At 46.7% G+C, this 14,775-nt stretch overlaps 1 long non-coding RNA gene across 1 annotated transcript in view; it reads right to left on the bottom strand.

Annotated features, from left to right (window-relative positions):
• Window positions 1-505: 505 nt before the first annotated feature.
• Window positions 506-14,775, bottom strand: part of LOC128853833 (uncharacterized) — a 46,573-nt gene continuing 32,303 nt past the window's right edge. The window contains exon 3 of the long non-coding RNA XR_008452638.1: window positions 506-4,594. This is a non-coding gene — a long non-coding RNA (uncharacterized LOC128853833). The remainder of the gene's footprint in view (window positions 4,595-14,775) is intronic.

Consider the following 14,775-nt stretch of genomic DNA (forward strand, 5'->3'; position numbering starts at 1 on the left):
GTATCCGCTGTGACTGTTGGGTGCTGGTCACAGCAGCAAAGAGGTAGCAGGCGGTGGGGATAGCAGCAATGGCTTGAATAGTATCAGAGTGAAATCCAAGCGCAGCTCAGGACCCAGCCCTTGGCGGTGCTCAGCACGGGCAGCGAGCTCCCTGATGTAGGAAACAGGGATGAGACAAGGTCCTAGCCTCCCAGCTCCAGGGATGGGGCCCTAAACTTACAGCTATTTAGAATTTGCTGTTAAAGAACCACAGAAAAATCATGAATTGGCTGTGGAGGGGCTTAACAGCCTTTCTTTACAGATCTCATTACAAGTTACGATAACAAATTACATCTCTTTTGTATCTTTTATATAAGGTAAAGACTTGCTTTTAAAGAGAAAGACCTTACCAGAAGATAAGGTATCAAATATATACAAATCAATTATATACAAATATCTATTATACATATACAAATCCATTATGAAACAACTTTAGTTGTCCCTCTTTTGGTTACCAGTTCTTATCTAAACAACTCCACCCATCATGGTATTTCTTTGGAAACAATTTTTTTTCCTGACACTGTTTTCAGTGTTTGAAACCACAGAAATAACACCCCAGTACCCAAATTAAAAAAACAAATTACAGTATCTGTATATACCTGTTTGGTCCCCAGTGCATCTGGATGCACAGTAAGGTGTTGGCTGGGGCTTGCAGACCAGTCCGGGAGAAGTCAAAGGAAGGCTCCAAGTGAGAGGTTTGTAGCCAGGGCTCCTGCTGAAGAGTTTCCATGAAAGCAGAAATTTCAGCAACTCCCAAACCAGAAAGCTGAGACATCAGGGGAGCTGCTGCAGAAAGCTCAACTGTATGAGATAGTGAAACGCTCTCGTTCTGCAATTTCCTGGGCTCGGATGAGCGTATCATCAAACTACACATTTTTACTCATGGTTTTAGCAACTTTTAAGGAATACAGATGTGTTGCATCTCTGAAAATTCTATCAAACCAAAAGAAGCAGCAGACAAGGGTGGGCCACAGGAATGCAGGTCCTTCATGTACTTGCTTTGAGCTGCACTCTTTGTCACTGTGTTTAGGGATTTCTTTATAGCACAGGGATGTAAGCTGGGTTTGTTTTGTTCTGTTTTATGGTGCTTTTCCAGCCTTTCTGCTGGCAAAGATGAAGCACTAATAACACTAAGGTGTCTGTGTGAGTCTCCAGCAAGACCAGACCAATAGCTCTGAGAAAAGGCAATTGTCCCACTCAGTGCTCAGGGATGATGGCTTAAGTACTCATTATTATTACATGATAAAATCAAAGAGGAACCACCCAATCCATGCAGTGTGGGTGTCCGTATGTGAAGTCACAGTGATCTTTGGTGGAGCCAGGATATGATTTAATCAATAAAAAAAAATTCCCCGTGACTTTGAAACGGCCATTGATGATGAAACCGCCTGTTGGGAAGTTGTTTTGATGCTACTTCTCCCAATTTAAAAAGCACACTCTCCCCACCCTGAATTTGACAGTGTCAGCTTCCAGTCCCTGGCTCTTTTTATAGCTCTGTCTGTTAGATTGAAGAGCTCTCCCTTTCTGCATTTCCGTACCCTGTCTGAATACATCTGGATTGTCATTAAGCCATCCCTTTAACCTTCTCTTTGTTAAGCTAAGCGTATTGGGGTCCTTGAATCTGTCACTATAAGGCATGTTTTGCAACGCTTCAGTCATTCTCGTCTGCCCTCTCCCATTCATCACCATCCTTCTTGAGGTGCAGACACCAGAAATAGCTGCAGTGTCCCACTAGGTGTTACACCAGAGATATTTCACTCCATTATTTTTTCAAGTTTCCAGCATTGTGGGATGGAATCCCTCCTCCCCGCAGTGACACCCTTGTTCCTAGAAGTGTGGCTTCATGTGTGCCCACATGAAACCGGCTGCTGTTTGCTTATTGTTTGTTCATGAAAGATGCAGGTCAGAGGAAGGGACCGGTCAACATACTGACCACGGTCTTTCTCCAAGTCTCATCAGCAAACTTTGATTGCAATGAGTTCTGACTTTTCTGCCATTTGTTAAAAACAATGAACTGAAACACAGCCACTTGAGATGATTCTCTGATATGTTTAAACATATCAGCAGGGCTTTCATCCATTTAGCACGTGCTGTGTTGATTTTACATTGTTCTAGTTTCCTAATAAATGAGACAACATTAAGGCAAATTCCTCGCAGAAGTCAAACGTAACAGTGTTGATGAAATGTACTAAATCAATCAAATCCATAATCACATTCTTGAGAAATTATATAAATTTCATTTAATAAGATCTATTTTCCATTAACTCATGTTGATTGTAATTAATTTTTCTCCTTAAATTGTTATTAATCAAGTCCCTTATCAGCTCTTCCATTATTTTTCACAAAACCAACATCAGACAATCAGATTTATAATTACACGAGTCATTCTCCTCATCGACATTTACGCATTGGCACAAAGTCAGTGCTGCTTCGGTCTTCTGGAAAACTCCTGGCCCCGCAGATGCTGCCATCCTGGGGCACTCCTGGGACAGATTTGAGGACTCTCAGGCACTGACTGTTGAGGACTGCTGATAAAAAAAATCCTCTAGCTGTAGTAGCAGCTGTTTAACATCCTGAGTTTGAACTGAAGATATTTCATATCATCATATTACATTGCTGCTTCACTTAGCTTTTTTTTCCCCCCAAAATAGAGAAATTAAATATTTAGTGTCTGCCTTTTATGCATTCTTTTGTTTGAATGTCTGCTATTCTGTCTAGACAACTACTTTTAGTCTCTTACATCTAAAGAGCACTTACCTATTGCCCTCAGGTCTGCTAGTCACGGGTTTCACCTAACAGCCTCCTGCTTGGGGCTGGTTTACAGCCATTCCTACTCGCTTTCCCTTCTTTCTTTTCCATGAATTTGGACCTATTCTTACTCCACTTTGAGCTTGCTTTTAGCCAGAATAACCTGCTCTTTCTCAATGCTGAGACGGTCTAGATTCCCTAGAAGGCAGAGTGCTTTTAAACAAAGAGTTGCCAAACATCATTCCCATTTTCGGTTTAAAATCCTCCAGGTGCTTAGCACATACGATCAAAACGGGGTCACCTCTGTGCTGGCTCTAGCTAGTTTCTGGATCTCTGATAAGTTCCCCAGCTTTCAAGATGATCTTGTAGAAGATCCTCCTGGTATTGTTTAAGAAATGATCTTCTAAGACATTCAGGAATTCCAAAAGCCAGTAGAGAGCCCTCCAGCTCACATCATCCAAGTTGAGGTTCCCCAGGACAGCATAGGGAAATTTTCTTAAATATTATATAGATACATGGCTAAGATGTTGGTGAAGTTTGATGGTCTTAGGAGGTGTCTTATTTTGATTTTTATTTGTATTTGAGGTCACTTTCTCTCAGATTTCTAGTGGTACTTGGAACGCAGCAATGTCACTTCTGATATTGATTGTCCCTCCTGCACCTTCTTTGCCCACTCAATTCTTTCTAAATAGGTTACAAATATTGATTTTAATATTCCAGACACATGGATTTTCTCCCCAAGTTTAACTCATGCTCTCCAGATAGAATTTGCACTCATAAATCAGTCGTTCCCACTTTTTTTTTATTGCTCAGACTTGCTGCACTGCTGTACAGGCAATTAATGTTCTTCTCACCTCCCTTGGTGTGTTCATCAGCTCTCTTCTCAGCGTCTTCATTTTCTTCCTTGGGCCAGGGATGGATGCTGAATGATTTCTGTGTTTCTTCATGCTTTCCTGTACCTGTTCTTGTCTGTACATTCCAAGTATCTCTTCTTCCAAAAGGCCACCAGCCCAAACGAGCTGGCAGGAGGAACAGCAGAAGAGACAACCTCGGCTTGGCCATTGCCAGTTGCAGCACGGCTGCCCTTCAGGTTCATCATAGCGATGGACGCAGAATGACTCAAAAAACAATCTGTCACGTGTCTACTTCGACAGTCTCCAATCTCCTGATTTCTCCTGGCAGCTGGTTCCTGTGTTGAGCCCTGCTCAGATGACCTTCTGTAGCAGTTCCAAAGGCACGCACAAACACTTTTACTGGGCTGCCACAAAACCACCACATTTGGAGAATATTCCCTCTTGCCTTTCGGTCCCCAGGGGGCTTCCAGAGCTTTTGCAAACCCCGGTGACGTAGGGCTCAGCCGAGAGAGGAAGAACTGCACGTAGGGCACCGGCACACTGAAGGTTTCCTTTCACCTGCTCATCTCCTGCCTTTGGCATATGCTTCAAGTTCTGTTGGCTTGAATGCAGCCCAGGCCAAGCTGTGCTGACCACATAACACCTCTGTGCTCTGTTGGGAAGCAAGAAAAGACCAAACAACCCTTTTTTCTTGCAGGTCCTAAAGATATTGCAGCCAAGGGCTGGAACAGAGGCTTCTGATGGTTTTGAACAGTCTTCTCTCTGGGTGATTTTACTTGCAGCTGGTGCATGGTAATATAGTCAGAGAATCTTTGTTTCAGAGCAAAACCAAACCACAGCCATCCTGCAGCTTTGGCCCTTGCTGGGCTCAGTGACAGGGGATGTGCCTGTCCCTGCTCTTGAAAATAACGCTCTCCGTCTTCTTCAATTCAGCAGAGTATTTAGGGGCAAATCTGCGAGTAGAGAAGTGGAGAAATACGAGAGAAGAGAGCAGAAAGTCTGTAAAATAAACAAGCTACAAAATGCCTCCAGGTTGCTCTAAATTATGCATCTTTCCTGTTGGGAGATGTTCAAGGTTGTCTTTTGCTTTCAACAGCTCTCCTTCCGGAAACTTACCTTCATTTGCTGGGACATCTCTGCTGTGGGTTTATCGTTACTTTTCCTTCCCTTTCCCTGCCTTTTAAACAATTTCTTTGCTACCTTTTAAAATTCAGAACGTGATGAGTGAGGTCCCCTCTCATCTGAGCGGTGGGGGAATGGGAAGGGGATAAATGGTCTCTAGTATGAGGTCAGTGCCAGCTGCAGGGCAAGGATCAACACAAGTCCCTCACGGTGGTTTCCTTCTGTTTGAGGACAGGACAGACAGACAGCGCGGTGTCTGCAAAAAGCCCGCACAGCCCCTGCTTGCTCACAGCCCTGGTCCATCACTTGAGCAGAGGCAGGAGCTTGACTGGGACAAACCGGAGCTCCCCGTCTCTTGCCAAAAAGCATGGGGACTGCTCTGGGAAAAAGCCTGTGCTGCTCATTTCCTTAATGTGATCGGTGCTCAGTTCGGTTATGAAATTCATTTTTAAATTGTAGCTTCCACTTTTTTTTTTTTTGTTTTATTAAAATGTCTAAATTTCATTACTTTGCACTTACAAAAATAAACCTGGCATCAACTAGTGAGCTCTCCTGAGATTGTGTCATCAATTTACCCTGCCACTAAAGCAGCCCCGTGTCACGCCTGGCACAGTGACAGCACTTCAGGACTGCGGCTGCCTGCAGTCACCTGCCCTGCCTGGAAGCGAAGAGGTACTTTCATGGACTTTTTTTTGATTAGGAGCTTTGGTTTCAAGGTTTCAGGGGGAACAGGAAGTTGATAGTAAATTTAATTCCTGCATCTTAGTCATTTCTGAACCATGGGTCATTAACCACACATTAGCGCTGCTAACCATTTTTCATAGGGGCTGTATCAGCCACACAAAGCGCAGCTGCTGCATCCCGGAGCATCCTGCCTGCAACACGTCCGTGTCTCAGGGGGTGGGGGACACCTTTAGCCTGTGGGCTTGACAATTTTTTACCAGGCAAATCCCAAGGGAGAGCCAGAACGGTGGCAGTCCTGAGTGTGAGCATGGCTGATAGCAAATAAAACTCCTGGGAGGGATGACTTTTCCATATTTTACATTAGAATACCTCCTTGTCTTATAAAATATCCCAGCTCCATTTCTTATCTCCCCGTGCTCCCGTTCATTTTTAATACTTAAAGCTAGGCAAAGGTTAAAGCTTCAGGCTTCGGGCATGTGGTCAAGAACTTGTCCAGCCCTAACAGAACAAGTGGTATTTATTGCAAGCATAAACAGAGGTTTTCTTTTAATGTAAAAGTCGTGTCTTGCAATGTGGAAGAATAAAACACGAGTGTGTGAAAGACCCGTCCCAAGACATCTGCGCTGCCCATGCTCAGCACCAGCCACAGCTGGCCGAATGCTTGCGATGTCAGTCTGTCCGCAGGCTTGACGAACAGCCCGAGGAAGTCAGGTCCTTTAATAGGCTTCAGGGTTTTATTTATAGCCCCTTTGAATAAGTGCAGCTGATACTTAAGATCGGCAGATTTAATGACAGTGAGCTGGCCAAAGGCCAGGTCTGCAAATAGTGCCACTAAAAGTCTTCTCTGCCATAAAATTTGTTTAATGTAAGAAATCATATCATGCAGGGGTTTGCCTGCCATTTTTATAATTAGTGGGTGAAATCTCCATTTCGCTTCTATGAGCAGCCAGAACTTTATGGGATGTGGCTCTCTTTGGTGGTGGTTTTGAAATCTATCTCTGGGTTTGGAGGGACCCTTATGATCTGCATCTCAGGGGAAGGGGACATTTCTCACCCTGGATCTCCTTGTGAGACATGGGGAACAGGAAAGAGCAGCAGGACCTGTGCCAGGTCCGTGCGATGGCTGATGGTGGAGAATGATCACACCCTATATATGCCAATCCCCAGGACAGAATCCTTCCTGAGGAACTGCCAGCCCATGAGGTGACAACTTTCTGAGATTTGCCCCAAACCCCTTCCAACTAAGCAGGAAACAGCTCCTGGGCTGGGCAGATTGGAGCTGGGCAGTTTGTGGTCCATAGACATGCAAAATGATTCGAGACTATCGCACCTTGATCTCACTTTGTCCATGTTTGATAACTTTGTGATGCTTTTTGCTGAAGGGTCATGCAACTATTGCAACTTTTTACAGACCTCTCTATCCTATACAATATCCCCAGCAAATTAACTCAAAATGACTTATTTGATTCCCTTTTTTTGCTTCCCGTAATAGAGCTTAGGTGGTTTTGCTTAGTAACCCCAAGAATCAACTGATGACACAGAGAGCAGAGTACTGTGCTTATGGTTTGGCACCATTCCTGGCAGCATCCATGGCCCTGGGAACAGCCTTTGCAGGTAAGAATCTACACTGGGGTTTGCAGTGGGAGTCCAGGCTCTGCTTGGGGAAAAAGAGAAATCTTCTTTTCCAGCCCAACATGCGGCTCACTCTGCTTCTGAAAAGGCTTTTTTTGTGTGGGGGGGGATCGTGCAGGATTGCTTTCTCTGAGAAAGCACTGCCTTAAAAAAACTACATATTTAGGATAATAAAAAGCAAGCAAAACGTTAGCAAAAATCAAAGGACTGGAAATCCCATTAGGTGTTGCATTTAGATGTATTTCAGGAGCCCTCTGTGATCTAGGCACAGTGCAACAGCAAGCACGTGGCCACGTTCTCTTCACTGTGGTCACTCATCCAGTCTCCTCCATCAGCAGAAGAGGGCTTTGTTCACCTTATTTTCTGAAGGTCCCCTCAAGATATGTGATCTACCTGCACATCCCTGGAGCAGCCGTCACTGCTTGCCCGTGTCTCCCATCACCTCTAGTGGCCCATGGAGCTGTGAGAGAGTCCGGAGGAGATGGGATTATGCTGGATGTATTTATGGGAATAGCTTTCCCTAGTATTTGCACTGTATACATCCTATGGACCTCCTGCCTTCTCAGCTATGCATAGATTTTGGTCCAGCTCCCTCCTATTACAGAGATTAACCATGGGCGAGCCCCGGCCAGCTCTGTGATTTAGATTGCCCATTTCTGTAATGGACCGAGCACTCGCCTGGCTGTGAGATGGGCTGATATTTATAGACACACTCTGGATCCCGGATAAAATGCTGTCTCTCTCTAGTTGAAGATGTGAGTGATGATTAGTGTCCTTTCCGTGGGATATGGTTTAAAGTCCAGGTGCTTCAGGAGTGCCTTAATGCCTTGCTGACCTGGGATCTACACTCAGAGGAAGCTTTAAAATTAAAAAAGGCAGAGGAAGGAAAATAATTGGGTGGATTGTGCTGAAAAAGGTGCCAGATATGGCTGTTCACTCTGTCTTTTTTTAATTTTTAGCTTTTCCTATCACATTTTCCCTCCAGGAGGATGAAAAATTGAAAGAGCCGTGCACACGGTATCTCCTCTTCAGATACAAGCGAGAAGTACACGGGCAGACATTTATTTACTGGAAGGAGGATAACTCCATCACACGGAGAAGTGAACGTGTCTCCTTCAATTGCTGCTGTGCACACGGGGTCTGGGAAGTCACAGGGGGAGCTGCCAACACCAGGGGGTTCAGGCACAGGGAAAATGAAGCGCGTGCCCTTACGAGACACTGTGTGCCCTATTTCCAGATAGCAACCGGGTGTGAAAGAGGCACCTTGTTGGCTGTACATATATTTAGACCTGAATTTCCTGCTTCGTTAGTCTTAGGGGTCCCTAGAGGCTCCTTCATGCTGCCTGGGGGGATTTGACCTTGGGAGAGGTTTGCTGGTGCAGTGCAGGGCGATGACTCGCGATGTCTCCAGCGACAGCAGGATCCGCGCTGTGCCCACCCGGATGTGCTCGGCCTGGCTCCTCATCTGCCAGGACGCAGCTGTGAAATCCCCTTTGGGGGAGGTTAGCGCTGCTCAGGTGCAGCCGCTTTGCAGTGGCAGCTGGGAGCGATGCTCCAGCGTGTCTGATAAATGAATCCTCCCCAGGCGCTGGGCAATAAGTAGGACTGGGCAGCTTTGCTTTTCACCAAACACCTTCCTTCCAGATACACGTGACGGGTGGTGCAGTGGTGTGATTGGCAATGGAGGCTTACAGCTGTATTTTGATCCCCCCAAAAAAGATCTTTCAAGATTTTGAATTGGACTGCCAAAATCCTCGAAGAGACCTAACCCCGAGCGATTGATGTGTAGCAGCCTCAGCAAGCCTTGTTTCAGGATACTGACTCTCCTGCTCTCGGTTAATGCTACAGATCCAGAGGCTTTCCCCCAAAAAAGGTATTAATTCAAGTGAGTTCCCTGTACAGCTCTGACCTGTGATCCAGACCCAGTGATCAGGAATGTGTCCTTCCCACACTGTGTACACAACCACTCTGGAAGGGAGTGGATGGTCTGGAAAGGATCTAGATGCAAGCACAGGTCCTGCACCTGAGGAGGAAGATGGCCCTTGTCCCTCTGGGCTGTCCTGCAGCTAAGGTGCACCCAGCAGAGATCTCTGGTGTTCAGCTCAGTCATTCGGATGCCTGCAGACTCACAGGATGGTTTCCGCGCATGGATGTTGTACTGATGTATAAACATTGAAACTCTTTAATGGAGAGTAGAGGGAGCAATCCAACAGATTATTTGCAAAGACTCAGTCCTGGGTGGGTTTTGTTAGAGCCCTGCTTTAGCCCTGTCCCGCACACGCCAGCGCTTGTGCTCTGGGAATGAATATAATGAAAACCCACCTGCAGCACGAGTGTTGGTGTGAGCATGAGAAGTGACCTCTGGCCACATTGCTATCGAGCAGAGGAGGAGGTACGAGCTCTGAGCTTCGAACACTGGTTGGAACACCCCTGAGCTCCTCACAAGTACATCAGCCCCAAGGGCTTATCCTTCCTCGTGCACCGGCACAGCCAGGATCCTGTGCAAGGCACCAATGCAGCCTGAGAGTCAGTGATAAATGGTCGCATCGAAATAACACATTTGCAAACCAAAAGTGATTTTGCTACAAAATCTACAGTGTCAAACAGTGAAAGCACCTGCTCAGAGTATGTTGTGCCTTGCTAGCATACAAATCACGAGCAAAAGAGCTCATTTCGCTCAGTAAAGCTGCAAGTATTGAAATAAGCTGAATTTTTCTGGCCCAAATTACTAATTGCAAATTAGTAGAATTTGTAGCAGAATGTCCTGTTTTTGCTGAACTAAACCCAACTGTATAATACCCTCTTAGCCTACTGGGCTTATCTCCAGAGCTCAAAGCTATTCAGCTTCCTTGTGTCTTTTCTCCCTCTCATTTATTTTCTATATGATAAATAATAATAAAAAAGGATTTTTAAAACAGAATAAGACAGAAGTTTTCTTTTTTAGTGCACGGTTTGCAGCGAAGGCAGGAGAACCTGAACTATTATCAAGAATGCCACTCAAATTACAATATAATTGTCTGAAAAAAAAAATCTGGCAGCTAATTCTGATTGCAGTGCACATTTCTGTGCCTGTGACAAATGATTTCTAAAGTTAGACTCAAGGACACCAAGCTTCCAAGAGGTCACTCATCTACGATGTTTATTTTACTTGCCACACTAAAAGAAGTTTTAAAACAGTTAAATTAAGAGGAAAGGAGAAAAGGAAGAAAGGCATAGATGATGTGAAAAAGATGGAAGTGTTTTGTTATAAAAGGGCTGATGCTTGGAGCCATAAAGTATGAAATACAGGAGGGAAAGCAGATTTGGGGCTCACCTAGAATATCACATTAGAGTTTAAAGCTGTTCCAACAGACTAAGCATTTGAGAAAGAATCGGAGCTGTTTGTGATAAGTTGCTCCTCTTATCGGCAAACTGTCATCTGTCTTGAGTGAGAACATTTTGTCCACCCTACCAAAACAAGTCAGAAAAATTGGATAAAAACAAAAATATAAATCAGAACGGTAGCTGGGAGCAGGGCTGAAATGATGGCAATTTCCTGGCAAGGATTGCTCTACAGCTAAATGTCAGACGTGGCAGAAAGAATTATACTTTCAACTTGAGGTCAGGAATTATGTGTGAGCATGTGGTGGCCAGACCCCCGGCCAGCGCAGCCACCACAGCACCCGCGTGGCCTCCCGTGACTGCGGCGGTGACTCGGCAGGCAGCGGTGCTGGTGCATGTCCTGGCTGTGCACCAGCCCTCCCACTGCTGTCCCATCAGAGCCTTCGCTCCACGGCAAAGAGCTCCCATTGATTTCAGCAGGGTCTGCACTGCCGCACCAGCCCCTTTCTGCTCACAGCCAGAAGCTGAAGGTCGTGGTGCCTGCAGCTTGCAGAGGGTCTCAAGGCAACCTTTGTGACTGGAGCTGAGTGTTGCTGGAGCTGCCCTGCCCCACGCCTGGCTTCCTGCAGACATTTTTCCATGGGATAAGTGGCTGGCAGACAATCATAAATTAAGTGCCTCCAAGCCCGTTTCTAAATCTAATCTTTTAGCTGCATTCTCAAAGCACCCCTGGGGCTACAGTGGCAGGTGGAGAACAGAGGTGGACTCTCTCTCCCTGAGTATGAACACAAGTGCACGGTCACAGGGACCAACTGCACCCAAAGCGTTGAGCTGCCCCTCTTTTCCACGTCTCCTGCAGGGAAATCCTCCTCAGAGGAAATGATCGGGGGATGACCTGCTCCTTGGCAGGGCTGACGAAGGACAGCCCCTCTGTCCGCTCTCTCCTTCTCAGCCCTGCATGAGCAGGCAGGCATTTAGCTGCACCCACAGTTCTTAGGGTTTCATGTCCTCAGGCCAAGGTGATAGCGTGCACGCAGGGAGATCACAGGTGCATCTGTGCCTCTGGAGCATGGAAAAATATCTAGGGACATGGGCACGATATCACAGCAGCACCTTGGCATTTGAGTTGGAGGCAAAGCAGGGTGTCTGCAACACCAACAAGGATGAGCGGTGTTGACTGTCTCCCAAGCAGAAGCTCAGCTGCCCAGGAGAGCAAATATTGCTGCGTGCTCAAGGCATGCACCAAATTTAGCTGGAGGCCCAGGGAACCTTGATGTGGAAGGGTGGAAAAGAGCCACAGTGCAGCTCACCAGCCCCTTCCCTGTCCTCCTTCCCTTCAACACACTTAACACTGTGCTCCCACCGCAGCAGCCAGGCTGATATCACTGGAGGCAAGACCTGAATCAGATCCTGAAAAATCAGCTATTTAGATGCACCAGAGCTCTCAGCAGCTGTTAAACCACAAGACACAACCAATTGCAATTTGGAAACAGAGACAGAATGAGGGGAGATTTGGAGACGCCCTTTTACAAAATCACCGAATGGGGAAAGGCAGATGCTGGGCAGGAATGAGGTGTGTGGTCTGTCAGGCTGTAAGTGGTAAAGATGTGGCGAGTCAAAGGCTTGGACAGCTTGGAAGAGGAGCCACAACTTAAAGCGGGTGAGGGAGATTTCTCTGCCCCTGCTAAATAAGCAGCTGAAGAGGAATCACTAGAAAACTCCCTCACCCCCTTTGCTGTTGGGGAAGAGGGAGCTGGAGTTGCTGCAAAGGCTCACAGCCCCTGGCACTGATTTCCTGCCCAACCCACCAGGATGTCACTGCACCCCGACACCCAGCAACCCCGTTCCCTGGTGCTGTAGTTCCAATACAACAGGGTGTGCTATGTTGGGTTTGCTCTTACGTTACTCATTTTGCAACGGTTTGGTGCTTAGGGCACTGGAAGTGCTTCTGTAAATCCAGATATGTGAGCAGTAGCTGAGCCTTTCCTTCAACCCAACCAGGAGCAAAACGTCCTAACACACGAAGGCTGGATTATCGGGCACTGCAAAGCCCCGGTACAAGTGCTGACAGCAAGTGCCCATCTCCGAAAGACTAAGCGGCTCGTAACAGGGGTACTGGGATAAGGGACAACATTATTCCCTTTTGGAAATATCCCAACAGCAAGGACATCTGAGCTGCCCTTTAAGCAGAAATCACTGAGAGGCTGGTGCAAACTCGTCTGGTAAGAGTTATCATTTAATGCACATTTTGATGCAAGAGGAGGAGTGACTCAGGCGAGAGTTAATCAGGGCTGTGCTGTGCACCTAACACACATATATACCGCATTTGCAGCAGTGTGTAGAGGTTGTGTATATCTATCTATCTATATATATCTCACATATACAGGTATTTTGTTATCTGTGCCATGCGGGCTGGGGAGCAGACCGGCTCTCCTCTCACCACGGTGGGGTGTGAGATGCCACACAAATTCTCTCCATCATTTCTCTGGAAATCCTGGCAAGCCCAGGGAAGCCTGCAGTTAATCAGCATCGCGTCGCTGTGCACTGCTGCGGGCAGTAGGACTTCACTGCGGTGTTTCGGGAAGCCCTGGAGCAGCCACATAGCCCAGAAAAACACATTCCCCCCCAGCGCCCCAGGGACAGCTGAGTGCTCAGAGCCTCCTGGGCTTCATCTGCAGGGTCCTGCACTTACTGGTGAGACCTCCAAGCCCTATTTAGAAGAACTTCATTGTCTTTTCTTTGCATTGTAATGTCCTAAGGTCATGGTTGGTTACAAAAGAGCTGTAAGATCAGCCGGGTCACAGCCGATGCCTCTGCTGTCAGACACACAACGGAGCTGAACTTCTGCTTCGGTTGCTTTTAGTTGTGCTCTGTTTGCTCGCAAGGATTATCATATTCCCTGCCTGTATTGCACCACTGACAATAAATCCAAAGCAACCGGGGTCCAAATTTTTGAAGAGGTTTCCCGAAGGGAATGTCAATTACCTTTCCCTTCTAGCACCGTCGATGTCCTCTGGCACTTACAAATCCCATTTTTAATTTGAGAAATGCAGCTACTTGCTCTAATTATTCAGCCTGCATGCTCAGGTGAGAAAAAAAATTATTTAGTAGGCAAACTTGAAAAGGCAAGGGGTGGTTTAAACTGGTGCAGCTCTGTGATTCCAGGCGTGAAGTACAACCCCTAACATAGACAGTCTTGTGTGTCTGCGATGGTTTGTGTGTGAAGGTATGGAAGGGATGGGAGAACATTGTAGACTAACTCTTTTGGGTCAGAGGCATCTGAGGTTACTTTTGCTGCTGGGGATTTGGTTAGAGAAAATAGCACCACGACCTGGATGGGTATTTCTCTCTCTGTCCATCACAGTTACTACATTTGAGCCCACTAAGAGACCTATACTTTCCCATTGTGGTGCATGTGGCATCATCAGCTTTGGAGGGGGAAACTCCAGAGCCTTTGTGTTCAGAGGAGAGACTTCCTTCCCCTGATCTGCCACCACCACAGGACCAAGGGGTACTCCTGGTGCTGATATGGAAATGCAGGGAATTCCCTGGGGAGGAGCTGCCCTCCTCTGCCCTCAGGTGACTGTTCCCCTCTCAGCACTTGTCCTCCAGGTGCTTTGTCTCACTCTATCCTCATCCCTTCCCCAGCTCTCCCTTCATGTGCTGCCACACTCCTTCCACATTTAGATGCCAGTCTGTCCTTGCTCATTGCTATTCTTCATCCATCTCTTTAGCTCTGCTTGGTTTCAAACACGGATGCTTTGTCAAGGTGCCAGGATCCCCTGGCAGAGATGAAGGTTGGTAGATCAATGGCATGAGTGCCTCCTAGAGCATGAGCATCTCTGCACATCTCGTATCTGGAGAGAGGGATCAGATGTGCTAAGGACACTCCCTGCAGCAGCACTTCCAGATTTGCAGTCCCATCTCAGTTGCCAGATTTACCCGAGCACTTGTCTTTCCCCTGGGCTCACCAGCACAGCTATGAGCACTGTAGTATTTAGGAACCCACAGCTTTTAAAATCTCTTTATCCTCTTTCCTATGATCCCCATTTTGTTCTTCCTTCCATCCTTCTGTGTTCACGGGCAGTGCTGAGCTCTGCCTCTCCTTGCAATTCCTTGTAGCAGCACCATGTTCCTAGACAACTTGCACATGAGCCACACAGGATTTTCATCTAAATCACCCCAAAAGCAAGGCCAAAATCCAAGGTTCATCACCCTAAAATCACAACCAGACCACAAGCAGTGGCACCTACTCAAGGTAATGCAAATGCTTTTGTAGAAATGCCTCCGCCAAGAACATGCCCCATCGCTGACAAAAGGGTTTGAGGGCTTCCCATGGTCTTCCAGCCTAGTCCCACAGGACAAAGAAGTGCTA

This window comes from Cuculus canorus, chromosome 16 (genome assembly GCF_017976375.1).
Source record: "Cuculus canorus isolate bCucCan1 chromosome 16, bCucCan1.pri, whole genome shotgun sequence".
Lineage (NCBI taxonomy): Eukaryota > Metazoa > Chordata > Aves > Cuculiformes > Cuculidae > Cuculus > Cuculus canorus.